We start from the raw sequence: 21,688 nt of genomic DNA, 5'->3' as shown, positions 1-21,688 counted from the left end.
ATAGAGAACATGTATAGTTCTGGGGGGGCGTTCGAGTCCAGTTTTGAATAGTCTGCCTAGGTTTTGTTCCATTTCAAAGAGCTTGACGCTCGGCGTAACCTTGGCGCACTGCCACTCCAACATCCAATCACAGAGCTTGAAGATTAATCACGGGGTTTGTCAACGGGATTGTAGTCCCAAACGATAGCTGGGGATTATGGGAAGTGTAGTGTCTTCGGCCATCCTAAACTGAATTTTTTTCCGGATATGATATCGCATTAACAACACCGCATCTGGCGTCACAGAGACCTTCTGTTACTGTCCTTTCTTCTTAGAGGAAGTACAGAAACACGTAACTCTGGATTTGTTTTAATGTTTGAGGTGCAAGAAACGACAGCAGCTTTTTGGCATGTTAAAACTATTATTTTCTGCCTCGCTCATGAGAGTAACAGCTGGCGAAATTACAGCCTTGCCTACTGATTTCAAATGTGTGCTCTAAAATGATATTTTTAAATGACTATTATCATTATTATAAGCAAGACAATAAATGGCAAAGATATGTAGAAAATAAACTTCTTTAAGATACCTTCATAATGAACGTAACGAGGGAAAAAAGACGTTTCTCGCTAAACGTAATTGAGAATGCAGTTTAGTTCTGTGGGAACGTAATTTTTAGGAGGGTTGCCATAATACATTCTGACGAAAAATACAAATTATTATGAATACAAATAAAAGAAAAGAAGCCTCCCGTGAGTTACTACAAGCTATAAAGTCGATTTTAAAAACGTTTTATAGAATAAAAAGCTCACTGCAGGACGTTGTAGAAATGTGTGAGTGCACCACGACAAAGGAGCCTCATTCACTTTACATTGGCGTTGTTTGAGTGGTACAGACCATGGTGCAGACACGTAAATGTAGCAATGTTCATGACTCCACCAGCAATGCGGTGTTAAGGAGTCGTGGTGGAGTCACAAATTCTGGTGAGATCAGGTTGGCGGCAAAATGTGTTTTTTTTTCGCTTATTACATGGACATAATTTTTTCGAAAAATTCACAGGAAGCAATTAGTTTCACACAACAAAGCCACAAAGTTAGGTATAAAAACAATAATTTGTTGTTTGGGCTAAATTAACTAAAGAAGATTTGAAGTTAGGTGACAAATAAGTCAATGTCAGTGCAAATACTTTTTTTCTCTTATTCCACATGCTAGGCAGTGTTTACGGGCCCTTTAATCGGCACCATTACACGTGCATTAGGTGAGGCCAGGGGTCTGCAACTTTTTTGACCAAAAGAGCCATTTTGCTCCTTTTTCCCCAAACATTTTTTGTCTGGAGCCGCAAAACATATTTCATAGCTTGATAGCTTATAAAGTTGTATTTATTGTTATATCAGACCAAAACTAGTTTTTTTGCATTTATTAGGCTATTTATTACATTATATAAAACTGTTAACCTCTAATAAGAAACAAAGAACTCCTATAAGGAGAATTAAAAATAATACACAGGCCTACTTTAAAATAAATTAAACACGGCACTTGGGGAGTCCTCTGCACATTTGAAGGAAAAAATATATAATTAAAATGGGCCCACTTTGAAATAAATAAAACATATAGCTGCACCCTAAAAAGAGTTAAAGGTAGGGTAGGTAAGAATCATAGACTGTATATATAAAAGGTAAGAATGGAGAAACCAGCTTGAGTGCGCTAGAATTTGAAAATACACAACCGGAAAAAATCTGCCAATTCCTTCAGACTTCTTTACAGAGCCCCTCCTCCAACACACACGAACGCGCACATGACCAATAGAGCGGCGAAGTCACGCCCATCTACTTCCGGTCCATGGGACCCCGGAAGCGAAAAATTATACATTGAATTTAATGGAGAGAGAAAACGTATCTTTTGATCCCGTTTGAATTGTGCCACGAACTACACATATGATGTTTGTCAATCTTAAACAATCATTTCCATGTCAAAAAAGTCAAATTGTGTCGTAAAACTGTTGAAATATAAGACTATGAAAAATACGCGACTACAAAGACTACAAATCCCAAATCCCATTCTGGGTCGCGCATGTGCTGTCACAGGCGATAATGCTCCAAGTGGTTGCGACTCGTAATTAAAGCGAAGAAGAAGATTTCATAACTGATTTATTCCCTCCAATAAATATAAGAGATTGCTCCAATACATTCACTTTTACAAGATGCCTGTGTGCTTTGTACCATGTTGTAATCACAAAAGTGATCATACCACTTGCTCGTTCTATCGCTTCCCGTCTTAAGAAAGGACCAGGAGTCGCTGGATCAGACATATCAGGTAATATCATAAGTAATATACATGTTATGCATGGAACATAGTCAAGTTAGCTACCTAGCTAGTAGCGACGAGTAGCGAGCACGTTAGTTAGCATTACATTACTTAGCCTTGTCATTTTTAGTAGCCTTACCATGAAGTTATTATTTTATTACATGAAGTAAACCAAAATGTTAAACAGTAAGAGTAGTCATCATGGTAAGTATTTCGTGAAACATTTGAAGAGTAGCCAACTGCGCCCTCCACCGGGTGCTAAGGAAGCAGTTCAGGGAGAGTCGAAGGAACGCAGGCAGGCAGGGAGCTTTGCATGACATTCTTCTGGACGTGTTTCATTGTGATGATAGTGAGAGTGAGTCAATCTGTTTGTTGGAAAGACAGTAGTTGAGTGATTACTGAGAGAAAATTATTCAAAGAGATAATTATTCAGTGTTGTTACTTTAAAGTGTTGTTACTGACCTTTTTCTCTTTTATTGTCTTTACCTCACCTATAACTGCTGAGACCCTGAGGAACATGCACACTGACCTGCTCTGGCAACCTGATTTCCACTGTACGTAATAGTATTTGGTTATGGTATATTATTTATATACATCAAAGGCACAATGCACCCCCCAGAGAGACACATGTATTGAGTGTGATATTTTGCATTGGTCATGTGAAATCATCTTTCCATACTAGAAAACTGTAGGAGCGGCAACTTGTTTTGAAATTGAATTTTTAATATCCGATAATAAAGTTGATCTATTTTCTTTATTCTTCTCTCTTCCCAGCTCCATCCATCACCGTTCTCTGTTCCTGCAGGTCCTGCTTGCTAATCAATGCTCATATGTTTTTACAAAATTACAAATAAAGTCAATGTATTGTATGACATGAAGTTGTGCTTCATTCTGAGTCAATAATAAATAAATTCTGCCTTCAACTGCAAAATGATAAGTAAGATGAACCAAGCAAAGCTGACACAAAGCTGTGCTCTTAAGTTGACATGAAGAATTTGTGAAATATTGGTAATTATTTGGAAAAAATGACTGACGATGCAGAAAACTTTTTTTATTTAGGAACAGTGGTCAGGTGCAGCATTTATCACTACATATGTGTCACACTTAAAAGGCCAAACACTGGCCAAACACACCTCGTTTACAACTCCCCAGTTGACAGCCATGACTCCGTCTAAATTGTACCCCCCAAGCACCCTCTTCATGAGGGACGCGCATGGAGTGGATGAAAGTCCCGACCTCAGCACAGCACCAAAATTGCTGGCTGTCAACCTGCCCCGCCTTTGTAACTGCCACTGAGGATTTGTCTGCTGTCCTACGGTGGCTGTCTGGATGGCAGCTTGCTGGTCTCTGCTCAGTCGCATTGAGGCAAGAATTGCCTCAAGCCCCCGACCCCCATGCTCCTTCACCAGCTCCGGCACGTTGAAAATGGCCTGATGTTGAGGCTGCAGCTCTGGCTCAGGTGACAAAAGCCATGCCATGCCACGCTGCGCCCCTCAGTGCAGACCTGAACCAGTCTACTTCCTCAGTGGCGATGTCTCTGGCCAGTGGGTTGTATGTCTCCTCTTGCTGTTGGTAGAGTTGAGACACCGGCTGGACTACTTTTGAAGTGCCGGGCTTCCTCCACTGGCACTCAACTTCTGTGGAGCTGATCTGCCACATGGTAAATATTGCCAACGCTGCAGCGTGGCTGCATTTGTACATCCCCCATGCACAACCACAGACAGCGCTCTGCATCGCGCCATCCTCTCCCATGTAGATCTGTACAAATAAAGTAAGTACCATGTTTGTTAACATGCTATAATAGATTGAATGAGCAATACAAGGATGGTCCAGATCTGGGGGTGGGAGGGTTTATTTTTCCATAGTTTTGTCCTCTTGTCTGATTGTTGTTGTTTGTTTTTTCTGAATTTTTTGTAATTTGTGTTGTATTGGTTGTGATTGTACATTGTATTTTTTTAAATGTGTATTACATTTTTGAAAAACATTTGATCAACAAAAAAGGATTTGGTCAGGATCTAGACTCAGTGTGTAGTTTATGAATTAATCAATGCTCTCTACATTAGGAAAACACATACCAGTGTACCAGAGGGAGTCACACACAGCTGTGCCTAGATAACCAAACAAATTGACAAGATAACCAAAATCCTTGAATCTACACACAGCAAATAAACTCAAATGACACAACGAGATGTAAAAAGGAGATCACACATATAGTCGATATAAAACTGGCCGCTTCAATCTGAAGAGCAACTAAAACAAAACACGGGAGTGTACCTTGTTCTTGTGAACACTAATGTTATCCACAGCATACACACCCGTATACAGTACACCCGTTCTAGGTTCTGATTGGCTCTCTAGGTTGGCATTCTAGCTTCTGACTGGCTGTCCAGGTTGTCAATCACAGCCGTGGTTCATATTATGCTAGTCGACTCGTAACATTGCTAAACTTTTTTTCTTGACGGTTTTCTCAGTCAACTAATGCTATTGATAACAGTAACATAAATTAACACAGCCCTGCACACTGCAGTCATTATATGCCGGGTCTGTGGTTCATCATCTTCTTTTTCATTCTCCTCCTTATTGACTGACATTAACGTTAAACATTGCACTCATATTACTCACCGAAACCTTGTAAAGCCGGTCCTGCATGCTGGCTCTTACAGAACCGACTAACTCCCCTTTCGTGTATGTACAGCTCTCAACGTGCCCAGACTTGTAGTAATTTTCACCTCGTTTTATACTTTTATTCTCATTCTGAAAGAATGAGGTGAAATGTGCCAATGTGACGGTCATCTTTGTGTTGGTGACGCGTATTGTGCGGGACCAGAGACATGTAGTTCACTGAGCGGCTTAACACAAAAAAATGTGTTACTTCACAGTTTTACGACACATTTTAATTTTTTTGACTTGCAAAATGTTCTTTTAAATTGACAAACATCATATGTGTCATTCGTGGCATAATTCAAACGGGATCAAAAGATACGTTTTCTCTCTCCATTGAATTCAATGTATAATTTTCCGCTTCCGGGGTCCCATGGAGGCTCCCGGAAGGGGAGGGACTTCGCCTCTCTATGAGGGCACGAGATAAGTTTGTGCACAGATGGAACAGAGATGGAAGGCTGACAGGCAGGTAGGCCTTCCAGTTATTTTAGCTGGGTCGTGCTTTTTACAGCGCTACGGCTTCCAGAGATGAATTTTTGTATGTATTTATTGTCAAAGCATTTAATATATTCATTGCTATCGGGACATTAAGAGCATTCCATGGAATATAACAAAAAGTGTTTTCGGAAATAAATTACATACCCCATTGAATTATGAGTGAAGATCGTCAGCTGTCTTCCTCTTCCGTTTTTCTCCTCGATACGTAAAGGCTGCAGCACCTTTGACAACTTCTCTCTACATATATCAAACATACCGGTAAACCAGCATCACTTGCTGTGAAAGCATATAACTCTGTCCACGCAGAATTAAATCCTGTGTTCCTCCGGTACTTTTCTTTTCTTTGATTTATCCATAGTTCGCTCATGGAGCTGGGGGTCAGGTTATTCGCCTCGCCTGCAAGAAAAGGCGCTAGCGCGGGACCGTAGCAGGATGTGACGTATATTTTAGTTGGCCTAATTTAAACTGTTTTGTTTTTTATTTATGTGTCACAGTATCACCTCAAAATACAAGATACGAAACATTTTCAACCATGCAACAAAATATAAATAGTCCTACAAATACTTGTATTTTATTTCCTTCTTACTTTTGTCTAAGCTCAAGGGAGCCAGAGCAGAGGGCTTAAAGGGCCGCATGCGGCTCGAGGGCCGCGGGTTGCCAACCCCTGGGTGAGGCCATCCTGAATTTAACTTTGCTTTGGAGAGCTTTTTACAACTCTTTTATGCGGAAGTCCAAAGCAAAGTTGGGTAGGTGGCTACACCTCAGTGACCTATTATATGTTGTTATGTTTTGCTTCTGTCCCTAAAGAGACATATACAGTGAATTGCATGATTGTGGATCTACATATTAATGTGTGTGCAACTACTTGCTTAAGTGCCTGAGTCTGGGATGTGGATATTTTTCTACGTGGGGGGGATAGAGGCTGCATCTGCTGGGAGTTGTGCACCAGCTAAGATGCCTGGCTGCATGTGAGAGGGGGCTCTTGTGTGGTTAGAGTAATGAGGCTCTGCATGTAAGATTGCCGTTGAGTGACAGAGAGGATTTACACCAGCAGGATGTACGGTCAACTGGGAGGAAACATTTGTCTTACCACTGAGCTTCTGTCACAGACACACAGGCGGAGAGCATATATGCATGTCAAACACACACACAGAGAGTGGTAGACACAAATGCATAGCCTTGCTGTCACCATCAAAAGTGCTAAATCCATGTTGACCATGTTGAGAGCCTATAAGCAAACTGACCACTGTTCCGTGGTTGGTTGAGTTTTAAAAGGGGTCTTAGCATGAATGGTTGTAAGTCTTGCATTGTCTATGTGGTTTAAAGTAACCCAAGTCCAGATGGCTATTGTATTGATGTTCATGCGATGTTAGTATTCTGGTTGTTATGTGGGCCATCAATCCCATTGATAATTAAACATTTTATTTTCAAGTCCGAAAAAAACCATAGGATTTAAACCAAGTTGCATATTACCCCAATAATAATTATAATTTATGTGATATAATTGCGATTTTGAGGCAGTGCTACAAGCTAAGAGCAATGTATCAACACAATAAATTATTTTGTTAATTATTAGCGTTAGTATGAGGTGTATAAATACACATTGTGCAGACAAAGTGGAACAACAGCTAAATTCTTCTGGTCAAAAAAGTCCAAACGAACTCTTCCTTAAGCTTAACCAAAGGCTTTGTTTTACACTATGTTCACCAGTCGCTAACTCTATCCGTCTGCTGCCAAGCACCAACAGCAAATTGGCCGTTTACCGAAAACAGCTGCCTTCCATCGCTGAAAAATGAATTGGCTGTAAAAGTTTTGTAATACCAAATCATGACCTGAAAGATGCTAAAATGCTCCAAAAGCTGAGGCGAACTGCGGTCTGGTTCTAATTTCCTATTAATTTGATCTGTTGTTAATGTTATATTGTGAATCTGCAGCTTTGTAAAAAACACCTTGATATAAAACACAACATCTGCAAGCAAAAGTGTCTGAGGGCTTCTTAAGATGTAATAAACTATGAATGTTTTATGTCCTTATAACGGGAAGAAACTGATCTTATTTTCTTTCTTTTTTTTAAAAACCCACAATGCTAACGCTGAGCCTCTGAACTAGCAACGAGCGAAAAATGCTAACAGATTACTGCACAGAAACTCACTCATAAAACCCTTATTATTAATCTTTTATGCACGTTTAACCCATCGATTCGCATCGTGAGAAGACACAGAATCGTTTGGTGCATACATTATCACTCTATGATAAAAACTATTTATAAACAAAGACAGACATCAAAACATGTGGCGCTAGGTAGTTAAAAATGCTAACATGGTCGTTGTCTGGTCAAAAGTGGTCTTCAATGACATTAAAACGATAAAACCGCTGCTGAAGTTAATCCATAGTTTAATACTATGTGTCTGTGTCCCTTTGAAATGATTTCAAATCCATGAGCAATAAACCTGCTTTTCCGTTTCCAGATGTCAGAGCGAGAGATAGATTCACTCTCATGCAAAACTACATGCGCAAAGCCCCCACCTTTTTTGTGTTAACGTTGGTGTCTATGTGAAAACCCCCCTTTGATTCTATTGGCTCTCGTCAGGAAGATATGTCAATCACCAAAATCGACCAATGGGTTCCAGAGAAACGGTAAAAATGCTAATTTCCACCGAAATCACCCCAGAGGTGGAGTTTGTCTCTAAAAAGGTCAAATGTCACTTGTTTTGCATCAGTCTTATTATATGTTGTACTTTGGATTCCTAAAGCTTTTAGTCTACCTTACCATCATCCAAGGGTAGTTTTCACTATAAGTAAAAAATAATTTTTGGACGGACACTATAATTTACAGTTTTTTACTATATTCAATCTGAATTTTCTTTAAAATAAAAAACATCTATATTGATTCTGACTTTTCTACATCCAACTCACAGGTTTATCATTACTTTGAGAAAAAAGATTATTAATGTTCCCCTTTTAGAAGTGAAGTTATGGTCATTAGTTCTGGAAATGTCATTTTCGAGCCTGAGACCTGAAAAACAGGCTTGGGGTCAAACAACAACTTTCCTTGACCTCAATTCTATTTACATCAACTGTCCTCTTTGTGTATATTTCCTCACTTCAATTACTTTTCCATCTTAAGTTCTCTGGCTCTATATCCCCCCTCTCTCCACCTCACCTCTCTACTCTCACTACACTCACCTCTCCCTCTTCGCCTTTGTCTGTCTCTCCTTCTCTCTGGGACAGATGAGGTGAACAGCACTACTCTTCTTTCAGCCCAAGACGGCTCCTTATCCACCAAGGGCATAGTAGTGTGTGAATAATGTCTGAACTGAGGAGTAAATATCTTTCCATGACAAGTTGTTTGGATTGGTGCTCATATGCAATCTGATGCTTAATGTATCACCGACGAGACTGCCTGGCCGCTAGCCTTGCTGCGGAAGGGTTGCCCTGTCAGTGCCCCTAAAACACTGAGATGGAAAAGAGCCTTTTAGGGCAGGCACAGAAATGCAACGCTGCCCAAGATGTCACTTTGACTCTGAGTTGTTCTGATGAAGTGCCTCACTGAGGTAATACATCCGATATGCTGCAGACTTTTAAAAAACTTCCATTTAGAAATGTGGATCAATTTTGGGTTTAAATTACTGGGAGATTAAAGGCAGGAGATTGGTATAATGTTAATCCTGCAAAAATAACATGCACGAAATAACCCGCCGGATGAGGTGAAACTTTACACCGAAACCAACTTGAGATTAGCTTCAATTAACGTCAGACACTGACCTTGCAGGGTCAGTAGTTTGAGAGCTCATCAGGATTATTAAAATCAGTCTCTCTTTATCCCTGTGATTCCCACCGTCATAATCCATGCATTGTTTGTCTTGACACGACGGAGTATTATCATTCCATTCAACGGTCCCCTATATTTACCTAACACTAAACCAATAACACCGATCAGCAGAGGTAATCAACAGTGAAATCGCATCGCTTACCTCGCTGGAATATGGATAAGCATTCATCCATAAAACTGTTTTGCAAAGAGGTTTTAGATAAGGGCATCTGAGAGGGCACATATCGTAACCCTCCAACTCCCGCCACGGACATAAACATTCAAGCTCGAGGCACAATAGGAATTCTGTTTAATGGGAGACATTTGCCGCTGTAACTCGTTGTGCCTTTATAAAGCAGAATATACTGAAGGTGTTAGTGGCCGTCGCAGCACTTATTTCCATTCTCTGCTAGTTGAAATGCAGTGGGCTGTGCAGGAATCACCCACATACACAAACAGTCACTAGGACCTACGCAATAGGATTCCTGTTTGTGCATTGGGGCTGGGTGTGCAAGCACATCATCCACTACGCGTGTCATAAAATGAGCTACTTATTTCACGTAAAGACACAAATGCAAATGTATTTCACTCGGATAAAAACCTTGATATGAGGATACCCTTTAATTTCCACAAATAATCCACCAGCAGGGTGAATAAATCACAAGATCAAACAACTTCTTGTTCAGTGTTTTTTACATCAACTTTTCTCTTTTATGTCTCAATTCAAAGCTTTGCAAGAACTCCCACGTATGTCGACTCTTAATGTCACCGCCCACCTCCGTGCATGTCTCTTCACATCCTGCATCTTCAACACTAAATCTAACACCTTAAACTGTGAGATCTGTAATGATTTTTTTTTAGCACTAATCTAACCCTCATTAAAGGTTACATCTGACTACTTAGTCTTTTTTTTCTTTACTTTCTGGTAAGCTGACACCAGACTTGTAAAGCACTATAAATAATTTAAAAGTGCAATTACCTAAGATGGGTGTGGGATCAACAAAAGGCACCTTGGTCTTTGTTGACAAACTGTAAGGATAAACCATTATTTATTGTTTCATTTGGTATTTTCAAAAAGGGTTCAACATTTCATGAATTCATGTTTTTTGTTCTTAGTACTTAGAAGTGACTCACTTGGCTTTTGATATGATCAAGGAAGTTCAATATTTTGCACATATTACATTTGAATATGTTTTGATTAATATATATTATTTTACCTTAGATTTCTTACTTAATCTTTAAATATATCTAATTATAGATGGCTGTAGTGCATGACATGAAATCAAATTCAAGGTATTCTCAATCTCTTTTCTTTGAGAGTACCTCGATATATAACGCCATGTGATGTTCAATCTAATGATTCCTATCATATTGACAGCCCTGCTTGTTAACAAATTGTTACAGGAGGCTGGTTCCACTTTCTCAGGAACAAAATCACTGAAGTTAAACCTTTTAAAGACTTCAGCTTAGTGATGTATAACAGAGGAGCCTTAAAACTGCTAAACCTTCCCATCAGAGCCAAGTAAAATAATATTTCCATTCAAGGTCCAGTTAAAGAGGAGTAAAGGGTTACATATAGTAAACACCTTAGCAGTGTAGTCTCTCTCCAATCCTGCATCTAATATGCAACGTTGATTAATGATTATACATTATTAATGTTCATCCCAGCTGATCTTGAAAGGCTATTATTCTGACCATGGCTATCCATCTCATGGATATTTTAGTACAACTGCCTACAGTATACAACCACTGCACTTCTAGAGGTGCATGAAGTGCATCTACTGGCAGTGGGGGTTACTTTGAGGATCACTGAAATTACCGAATGAGTCATTTATGAAATCTTTAACCAATGTCCAATATAGGTACTCCTTCCATGAAAATGGAAGAGCAACCACAATAACCTAATGTTATAAAGAAAATATCTATACTGAAAAACTGACAGACTTCACTGAACACAGCATTATGATGTAACTTAACAAAAGCCCAACGACCCCATCACCACTCACTACATAGAATAAGTAATTCCTCACCGAGAGAAATGTTTCCCCATTAATAATACACCATGTATAGTATTGCCTAAAGTCGCGAAAAGTACAGTATATTCTCATATGTGTACACATTATTTTATAATAATGGGCTTATTTGCATACATCTTCTGAACAGAAATGTAAACTTTCCCAGTTAAAATGTCTTGTTTTCCTTTGTTGACATCTCAGAATCAAGGTTTTGAAGATAGGCTTTCTACAAAAATGTATTACACGTCTCCAATTCTTATAACTGTAAGATGAAGCAAACATATCCAGAATATGAGCGCTGCCATCTTGTGCTTTTGACTTCATTTGTACAAAGAGTCCCAGGTCCCCCCCCCCCGACACAAGGCCGAAACCAAGAACCGAGTGCTGCCGCCAACAACTAAACATAAAATATATAAAAACATGTTTTTAATCAATTTGAAACTTGTTTAATTACACACAAATACATTTGTGTTTTAAGAAATTACAGCTTTGACTTATTTGACACTGATATGAACACACAAGACAGTGGTTGCTAAGCTAGCTTGGTAACTGCTAGCACCCCGTCAGTGACTGTATGAACCATAGTATAAATGTACAGACATTCCTGTAAAAATCACTATATAGTGCATCTTTGTAAAAGATCCCTGTTAAGGAATCTTAAGTTACTTATATTCTCAACGCACTACTCCACATACTGATGGAAGAAAAATTACCAAAACTTTCAAAATTGACCAATGCATGAATAAAACAAAGTGTTTGCCTGCAGTGTTACAACTTAAATCTTTGACTTTAATACTTTAGTTGATAATCCCTGATTGTTTGGAGCCTAATCTCTTTGTATAATTTATGGCGCATTTCCACTACACGGCCTCGCTCGGTATGGCTAGGCCTCGTTAGGACTGGCTCACTTTATGGCGCAATTCCATTACAGTTTAGGAACTGGGGTAGTATCTATAGTAACGCAGTGTAGGCGGAGCCCTGACGTTATCTTCAATAGAGTGGCGAAGTCCCTCCCCTTCCGGTGGATCTCCATGGGACCTTACTTCGAAAAAATTATGTATTGAAGTCAATGGAGAGAGAAAGATTATCTTTCGATCCTGTTTGAATTGTGCCACGAATTACACATATGATGTTTGTCAATTTAAAAGATCATTTTGCAAGTCAAAAAAAAAAAAAGTGTCCTAAAACTGTGAAGAAACACATTTGTTTGTGTGAAATGAACTCAATGAACTACATCTCTGGTCTCCCACAACAACACACGTCACCAAGATGGCCGTCACTACTGTCTTGTCAACTAGTGATGGAAATTCCGGCTATTCTTGGTGGCTCACCAAGAAGAGCCGGCTCTTTCGGCTCCCAAACTGCTCTTCAGTTTACCCCATATTATACCTTTTAATTAAATCAAATGTAGCCCTGTTTTGATTAATGAATGATGTATAGGCCTATGTGTACACATATATCACTTACATTATTAAATACATCCTTTGTACTGAAGTATTCAAAAGTAAAAATTACATGTTTAATATAAATGATTTGCTGTGGCCAAATGTTTTCATTGCATTACCAGACCCTTGTAACTCTCTGATACCACCCAATGAATGCACTGACTTGCTTGTAGAACCACGCTACACAAAACAGATAGCAACACCTATAAAAACTATTTTAAAAAAAGGGGCTACTGTATCGACATTTTAAAATTATATTTAAAGAAAAGGCCCTGACAAAACAGCAGGGCTCTATTTCAGTAACTATTAGCTATAGAAAAAAAGACAGCATCAGCTGACATCAAATCTTTGCTGAGCCTAAGGATAATCATAAATAAATAACATAGTGAAAATAAATATATTGCAATGCTCAAAACAGCAGCATCCGCGGAGATCATCATCATCATCGTCATCATTCCGTCTTGTATTACTTAAAGTGGACCTATCATGCTATATTTGAACAATATATTGTAGGGCCATACCTATATAAAGTATATAAATATATATATTTTTTCAAAATACCAAAAAGATCCTGCATTTTAGCCATGCCTCATTTAGCTCTATTTGCTCTTTCCAGCGCTGTTTTTGCAGGGGCTGATTCTTTGAGCTGCAGCTGACCACGCCCCCCTGCAGGAGAGGGGAGCGTGCTCTGAGATCAGCTGCTGGGCTCTAAGAAGAGGGGGAGAAAAAGAGATCTCCCTCCTCCTTGTTTTATTCTTATAGAAGTAAGAAGAGAAGTAATGGGGCTGAAACCCTACTTTTTACGCAGCGGTCCAGACATAGACATCAAACGGCGACACATATTCAGTTGCCAGTTACCTTGGCATTAGGGCAGGGATATCTAGATACTTTCCAAGGTTTGACATAATGAATCGTGCTACTTTTAAAGCAAGCAACGATGTTTTCAAATCTGAAATCAAAAAGCTCCTCAAAAACACTATCGAAGCAGTTCCTGCCGTTGCTACGTTAGTTCAAACAGTAACAACGGACAATTTTTCTTAGCGGATGCATGTCAATTTAAATAAATACATACAACAATTTTTTTCTAAATCCATAAAAGCATTTCAATTAATATTGGGAGTCATGTCATTACTTTGTTGAGAATGTGGCCGTGTAATAAGCGGGACAATGTGCACATTGCATAATGTGCCTTCATGCCGATCTAGATCTCTCCGCAAAAAAAAAAAAAAAATGGCTCGTTCGCGGGCGCGAGCCGGCTCCCGTCATTCACTTAAAAGAGCCGGCTCATGGAGCTTGCGACCGACACATCACTATGGTTAACTACCCTCACTATCACCACAATGAAACACGTCCAGAATAATGTCATGCAAAGCTGCTTGCCTGCCTTCCTTTGATTCTCTCTGAACTGCCTGGTCTTTTTAATGTTTAATGTCAACCATTTGTGCAGATATTATGAAGTAGAAAAGATCGGCGATCGCCGATGCTAGCGTTAGCATTTCTCCCCCGGGCTTAAATTGTGTATTATAGAATGATCACAACGGTGACAGTACTCTTCTAGCTAGCCGGTACTACGCTAAGTGGAAACGCAACCAAAAACGGGCCGTGCACGGCACGGCACGCTTAAAGCGAGCTCCGCGCTGTAGTGGAACAACACAGTCTCACGGCATTTCGTTTTATAGTCACAAAATCAATCTATTGATTCGTGTTCACCAACACGATTTTCGCATTTTTTTTGTGTCACACAGAACGATTTTAAAAGCAATGTAAATAATAACAAATTTGAAGGAAAAAGAGATACAAATCCTTTAAATGTCAGTATTCATACATAGAACAATTTTAGAAGCAATGTATTTCTATTGGAAGTATGTTTCGTGCCTGCACCAAATAATAACAAATTAGAAGGACATTTATTTATTTCTAAATACAGATTTCAGTATTCTGAGGCTCTGAGCCCCATTTATTTTCCTCACGAACGGCAAAAACACTCAGATATTATACCATTTAAGGTAAAAGGGTTATGGTTAGGCTTAGGGTAAGATATTGAGCAAGAACATGTTTTTATGAGCCAGACAGCTTCTGGTCTTCCAAGACCCGACTGGTCAAAAATACGTGGTGCAGGCACGAAACATACTACCAATAGAAATACATTGCTTTTAAAATCGTTATGTGTGACAAGAAAAAAATGAAAATTAAAAAAAAGTAAATATCCGATGTCAAAAAGTGGCTTTTGAAATGAAAAAGAAACCTTCTTGCTTCTGGCAAGACGATTGCGAACATTTGTTTCAACACAGCCTCAACTGTTTGAGTGTGCCGCACTAAAATATTTCATGGCTGCAAATGACCTTTAATCCCATTGAAGCACATTACAGTTCTGGTGGATCTGAAATACATTTCAGACGCTAGACATGCTGCTGGGAATACTCTCTCTGTTCCTCTCTGCATAGGCTACAATATTTAACAATGCTGGAGTCAAGAGCAGTGAGATTGACTCGGCAGATGCAGTGTATTCTCAATAATCAGGTCAGGGTATGCTGATAGGCCCAAATCCTAAACGTTTTATTACACCAACCATTTGATGAGCACCATTCTTCTCTGCCGATCTGATCTTTCTCATCGTCATGTGGGATGGCTGACTAGCTTTTGTTTCAACACCAGACTTGTGTCCTTGTGTGCTGTTGATTCATTGCATAGAAAGTAGCTGATTTGACAGCATGTGATGCTGAAAAGAAAGTCTGGTGTCTGGTTTCTTTATTCAAGTTTGTGTCTGTTGCAGACAGAATAAAAAACCTTGGATAAAGCTGCAGCCACGCAACGGTTTGGCTTAGTCAACATTGTGGAGTTGCAAAACTTTCTGACAGATGATAAATGGCAGTAAAATTTAAGAAATTAAACCTTTACATTTACATTCAGATAACATAGTGAGTATGACTACTGAATGTAGAGTATTCAGAGCAGTTTTGCTGAAAGTGAATTGGATGTTAAGATGTGGTGATTAAACAGGATCCATGTGGTTCAATTACTTATTGAAGAGGCTGATTGTTGTTTGTAAAAAATGACCTGAAGATGGTGTAGAGCCACACTAAATCAGATGGTGAATGTGCTAATTTGTTGTATCTATCTATCTATCTATCAGATCCCTCAAATGTGTCTGGAGACACTAAAGTATAGGTCACTACCACCATACCAGCTACTTACTCTCATTCCTTTGTTATTGTTGTATGCATAACCCTCAAACTGTCATTTAGGTGCATCTACCTCTGGTACAGGACCCAAAACTCTGACTTTTTTTGGCTCATATTACTTTTTGTTCTCTAGGCAAATTCCAATAAAAGAGGATCAGTTTATATTACCTAATTGTGAGCTGAAACGCCTCTTCGCTTATACAATTCAGATGTTTCACTTTCAAGTCAATAATATCACAAGGCCCAATGTGTAATGAGTTCGGGTAAACAAGGGTCTGGGAAATATTTGATTTCCTCCTATTAAATAAGGTTTATTGATAATATACCGCTTTATGCCACCAATTCAAGACAACCATCACATCATGTTCACTCACTTTCAGAGCTTCTGAGCAAACTTCCATCAACATCAGTCAATCGCCTTCTGCCATTTACCGCCACTCTCTCCATAACATCCTCCTCTTATCAACTTCCCTGTCTGCTCAACGATCCAGTCATTTCCTGTGTTTATCTTTAGCATGCTAATTGTCTGCCTTATTTATTATACATTATACAAAGCTGCAATCCATCAAGTAACTACTTTATCAACAATCAACATTTACCTTTGCCATGTAAAACAGGGCCCATGTAACTCATCTATGACAAAGCATTGTCTGTGCCTAGATGAGTGATTACACTTTTCTCACTTCCTCCGTCTAGAGCTGATTAATTCTACCGCCTTCTGTGATGCATTATAGTTTAGCATTTGTGACTGATGTTGATCTCTTTTTTTTTATTACAAGACCTTATGATGTTCTATTTGATTCTAGAGCATGATTTGACTGGTTCCATTTTTAATGATGGCCCCTACCTGTTTTATTGTGCATAATATATTTGATAAGGTTGCGGGAGCCACCCCTTTGGCTCCCACCATCACAGTGCTCATCAGGATAATTTATGGGTAACTGTGAAAGATTCCTTAAACTGCAGTCGACCTTTGAGGACTACAGATGTGTTTCAGCACTGCTCCTTGAGTGCAGACACACTCATAAAGCAGTGTCACCACATCTTGGGTTCTGATTAATCTCTGTGTATAAAAGACCTATTATGCCTACGCCATTTCCTGACCTGAGTTCTCTTTTGACCTTGCAGATGATTATGTGTCTTATGCTCCAAAGCCTGCAAAGGATGGGTGATTCATTGCATGGGGTGAGTGTTATTAATGTGGTATAGCATTAAGTCTTTATTAATCAGATATTTACGTTGTTTACTCTGAATGTGGCCATGTATCCACACAATTTGCTATCTTATTCAAAACCCATTATCTAGCTTAATGGTCTGCATTTGTCTGCAGTTACCCTTTTATGCTAAACCACATCTGGGTTGTGCGATACTATAGCCTCACTCAATTCTTATCTCAAGAATAGTTCCACAATATAGGAAATGTGCTTATTTGCTTTCTTGCAGATATTTAGTGCCCACTCTGGTATTAGTCTGCTAAATATGAAGCTACAGTCAGAAGTTAGCTTAACTTAGCATCAAGAGTGTAAACAGGGGTAAGATACTAATCCCCAGCGAAGCCCCCATTGTTATTCTTCGCTTTTAGCACCGATAAAACAATTCTAATTAAACAATAGGCCTATGTATTTATTAGTGAGCCCAAAAGGGGCTAACAGCTAAATGTGTTACCTTCGGACTAAGCCAGGCTATAACTCAGCACTCTTTATGCCACGCTAAACTAAACAGAACCAAGCTGTATTTTTTATATTTAGCGGACGGATAGAAGAGTAAGAGTTTGAATATTTTCAACCAAATATTGGCAAGAAACATATGCATTCCTGTATTCCTTTTGGGGCGGTGGTGGTGAAGTCACCAGTTCAAGTCCCGGCAAGACCAAGTGCTACCGAGGTGTCCCTGAGCAAGGCACCATTCCCTATACTGCTCCCCGGGCGCCGTTCAAAATGACAGCACACTGCTCCTAACACTAGGATGTGTTTCCCCACGAGGGATTAATAAAAGTCCATCTTATTCTTAAAGCAGAATTTTTATTTGCTAAATATTCGTAAAGGGTGTGGCTCAAAGAAAAAAAAGACTGGATCAAATATTGCCTCTCATTGCCCTCTTGAAAAGTCTCATAAATGAAAATATCCCCCCACAGTCCTCATGTAATTGCTTCTTCAAGTCCTACATTCGCGATGACAAGAAAGCCTATATGGACACTGCATCCCACTTTACCCAGCCCCCAGATATAAGTCTTAAACTGACAGTGGCTGTTGTTTCAGAGTTCCTGCTTGCAGACTTGGTATTGATTTCCTCCCTGTGTTCCTTCCACCAGTAATATACAGCTTTAATCAAATTGTTGTGCAGGAACTTTGGGGGAATGATGTCTACTGAGACACGTCTTATGTATTATTGCTACCTTTCGCATTGACCTGGTGTCAGCTGTCTGCAGTGCTGACAAAGCACCTTTGATCAGAGAGTGTAATGTCACGGGCAACCTCTGTAAAAATCTTAAAGGGAAAAACATAAATCATTATTAGATCATTTAAATAAGGTTTTGAAGTTATATTTGCAAACAGAGCTTTGCTTTATTTGTGATGTGTGTTATATAATGTGTGGTTACACCAGCAGGCATTGAGGCATGTGGTAAGATATGGTGGTCAAATATTTTCTAAATCGAATCTTTTAGGTTTGTTCGGATGTACTTTTTTTTATGCTTAACGCTCCGAAGATTTAAGCTAAGTTAGGTTATTCAAGATAATAACACTTCTATAGCCTGATGTATTCAACCCTAGACAACATTTTGAACAGTTGCTCAAATGGTGACTACATTTCTCTAATCCTGTGATCTTGAGACTCCTCTTGATCATCTAGAGAGGCCTCAGTATTAATGAAGTTATTCAATGCCAACTATTTTAACGACAGAAAAGACTCAGCCAGACACTCTGATGGAGAGCTGACCAAGAAAGTGGCCAACTTTATTGTCTATTCAGCCCTGGGAACAGACAAATTACATGAAATGCCAGGTTCACCCAGGGGCGACTATCTGCAAGACAGATATTCCTCATCCAAGGGCGTGTGACAGCAACTAGGTCCTGCTTGCCTATTTACATTTTTTATGCAGTCAGATTTTAAAAAAAATTACTTCCTATGGTGAGATGCAAGACAAGTTCAGTGCTCATTTCCCTAAGAATAGAGAAATGTTGATGTGGCCGCCTTTCCTTGGCATTTATAAAAAGTCAACTTTGATAAAAGGAAAACATTAACCAGATTTACTTGGGCCTCGCCTCCAAACACCGTCATTGGATATCCACACCATTTTCAATCTCACGCTGTTGTACTTCTTGAAAAAGGAGTGTGTTTCTCGATGTGAGTGAGAGACATATCAAGAGATGCTTAGATTGCAATTTTGTGTGGCTTAATACACTTCACACTGCAGCCAAGCCTGTAATCATCTCCAAGAGAACACTGATTTGCTATACAGTAACATTTATTTAAGAGCCCATTGAAGCTCTCTTCAATTGCCTTGAGATGTTCAGCTCGATCAGACTATGATCTGCTGTTTTTGCTACCAACACAGTGAGTCAGCTCCTTACTGTCCATTCAGTCGTGAGCTGTATTGTAGCAGCAGCTCGTCTGGCTGTGAAATGTTATCACTAGGCCTGGGTCTTCATCAGACTGAATGAGGCTGGTAAGATCAATGCACTTGTAATGGATCACTTTACCCTGCCGTGTGCATAATAGCTTGATAGGTGGTTTCATAGAGCTCTCAGTCTGAGCGAGTGTGTGTTTCGAGAGAGACTATGTATGTTTGTGTGTGGGCTACGAAGGGGGTGATACATGCAAGTATAAAAGCATTAATGTTCGCCTGCATATTTTGATCTCCAGCACTTAAAATCAATACCATAAAAACACAAGGTTAATGACATGTTGTTACTATTAGAGCTTTAATATGGCCAACACAAATAGATTATTTTCATTATTTTCGTGTCCCCTCTGTGTAAAGAGATTCTGAAAGTTTCAGGAAAAAAGATTTGCTCTCTTTTTCTCCTTATCCATTTATATAAAATCCTGTCTGAAAATGAGCTGATCAGATTTTGGCCACTTTATGATGTCATAATGATGTTTTGGCTTGTGTCAGGGACCAAGCAGTAAGGCAACAGGACACAGGAGTGGTTTAAATAAAACTAGGGTTTTTATTTACCCAAAAGTCCACAAAAAACATCATACAAAAAATAGGCCTATAAAGAGGTCAACAGAAAATACCTCAAAGAAACACAACAGGTGTTAACTCAACAAAACTGACCTGCTACAATGAAAAACCAAGGAACCTATAGTGGCTTGGCCACACCAAGTTGAACCCAAGGGATAATTAATAGTCACATCATACACAAAGGACACTGACAAAACCCAAATCCCCCCTTTAACATGGAAGCAGGTGGTTTGTCCCAATCTGTCCCAATTGGCTCCTTGCAGTATTTATGAGTCCTCAGCACTAGGCCATGACCATTGCTGAACCAGGAAGTAACCTCCCCCAATGGACATGGTAACATTTGAAGCAAATATGTGCTGTTAATTGGCATGTTTTATTGTAGCTGCAGTGAAGCAAAACTACTGAAGATGAGGATGCAGCGTAGTTGGTTTACCCTGTGTGGCTGTGGCCATCACAGCTTGTGTAACCATTAGTCAATAACCAACCAAGCTAACACCTGCCACCTTATCACCTGAAGCTCCTCCTAGAGCACCATTGTGTTCTTTTTAACCAAATATCTCCCAGAGGGGTTTATGGGATGCTACTATGGGTGATCTGTTTGCTATTTCGAGCCAAACACTTCAGAGACATGTTTGTATATATCTGAGACCTATATAATATATTGATGAAAAACAGTATAATAGGGGACCTTTAAGTCAAATGAAGTCCTGATTTCCACTGTAAATAGATATATCTTGTCTTCACGTTATCCCATGTCTCAATCCTTGAGAAACCTCACTTAACATTTGACATAAACCATCACTTAGATTCAAGGATGAACTGAATACATTTTGGTGTAAAAGTTTAAGATCACTGAACTTGTGTCTTTCCCATTCTTTCGAAGCTAAAGTCACATGAACTAATTAAAGTAATTTAATCAATTTTGTCACGAACCTCCACTTGAGCTGATTAGAATTTGGGGAGAAAAGGCCAAACACCAACAGATATGGATTAAGGCTGAATATGTTGTGAGCTAAAAACATGTTTTGAATTTAGCAAATTATTAGATAATTATTTTTTTCAAATCATGTTTTACTTTTGGACTTATACTGTAGTGGTAACCAAGATGGAGGGAAATAAAACCCGAGCCTCATTAGGTTTTGAACATAATCAAAGCTCTAATACATTTTATTATCTTCAATTATGGCAAAATCACCACTGCATTAACATCTTCATTAAAGTGTGTTACCACATAAATTAAAGACTTGAATCCAACCTTTCTCCTTGTGTTTTGATCATATCCTAATACTCATTAAATCATCTAAGCAGCAGATGGCCTCCAGTCAATTAAAATGCAAAATAATCCTTTAATCCAATATATAGATTCTCATCATGGATCCACAAACACAGTGCAGGGAAAAGGACCCCTTTCAGAGAGGACATTATTTACTGTGGTGCTTGTGCCATATCCCACTTCAATTAACACCAGGAAAGCTGTTTCCAGGGCTGACAGGTAGGTGGGTGTTTTCGGCAGCCAGCTGATAACACTCCACACAGGCGCTCTGCACAGTCAACAAAAGGACATACCAGAGGTCTTGTGGACAGCTCACTGAACTCTGCCTCTCTTC

This window comes from Notothenia rossii (assembly GCF_949606895.1).
Source record: "Notothenia rossii genome assembly, chromosome: 6".
NCBI classification, from domain to species: Eukaryota; Metazoa; Chordata; class Actinopteri; order Perciformes; family Nototheniidae; genus Notothenia; species Notothenia rossii.
The sequence above is the reverse complement of the archived record's forward strand: the minus strand, read 5'-3'. Positions refer to the sequence as shown.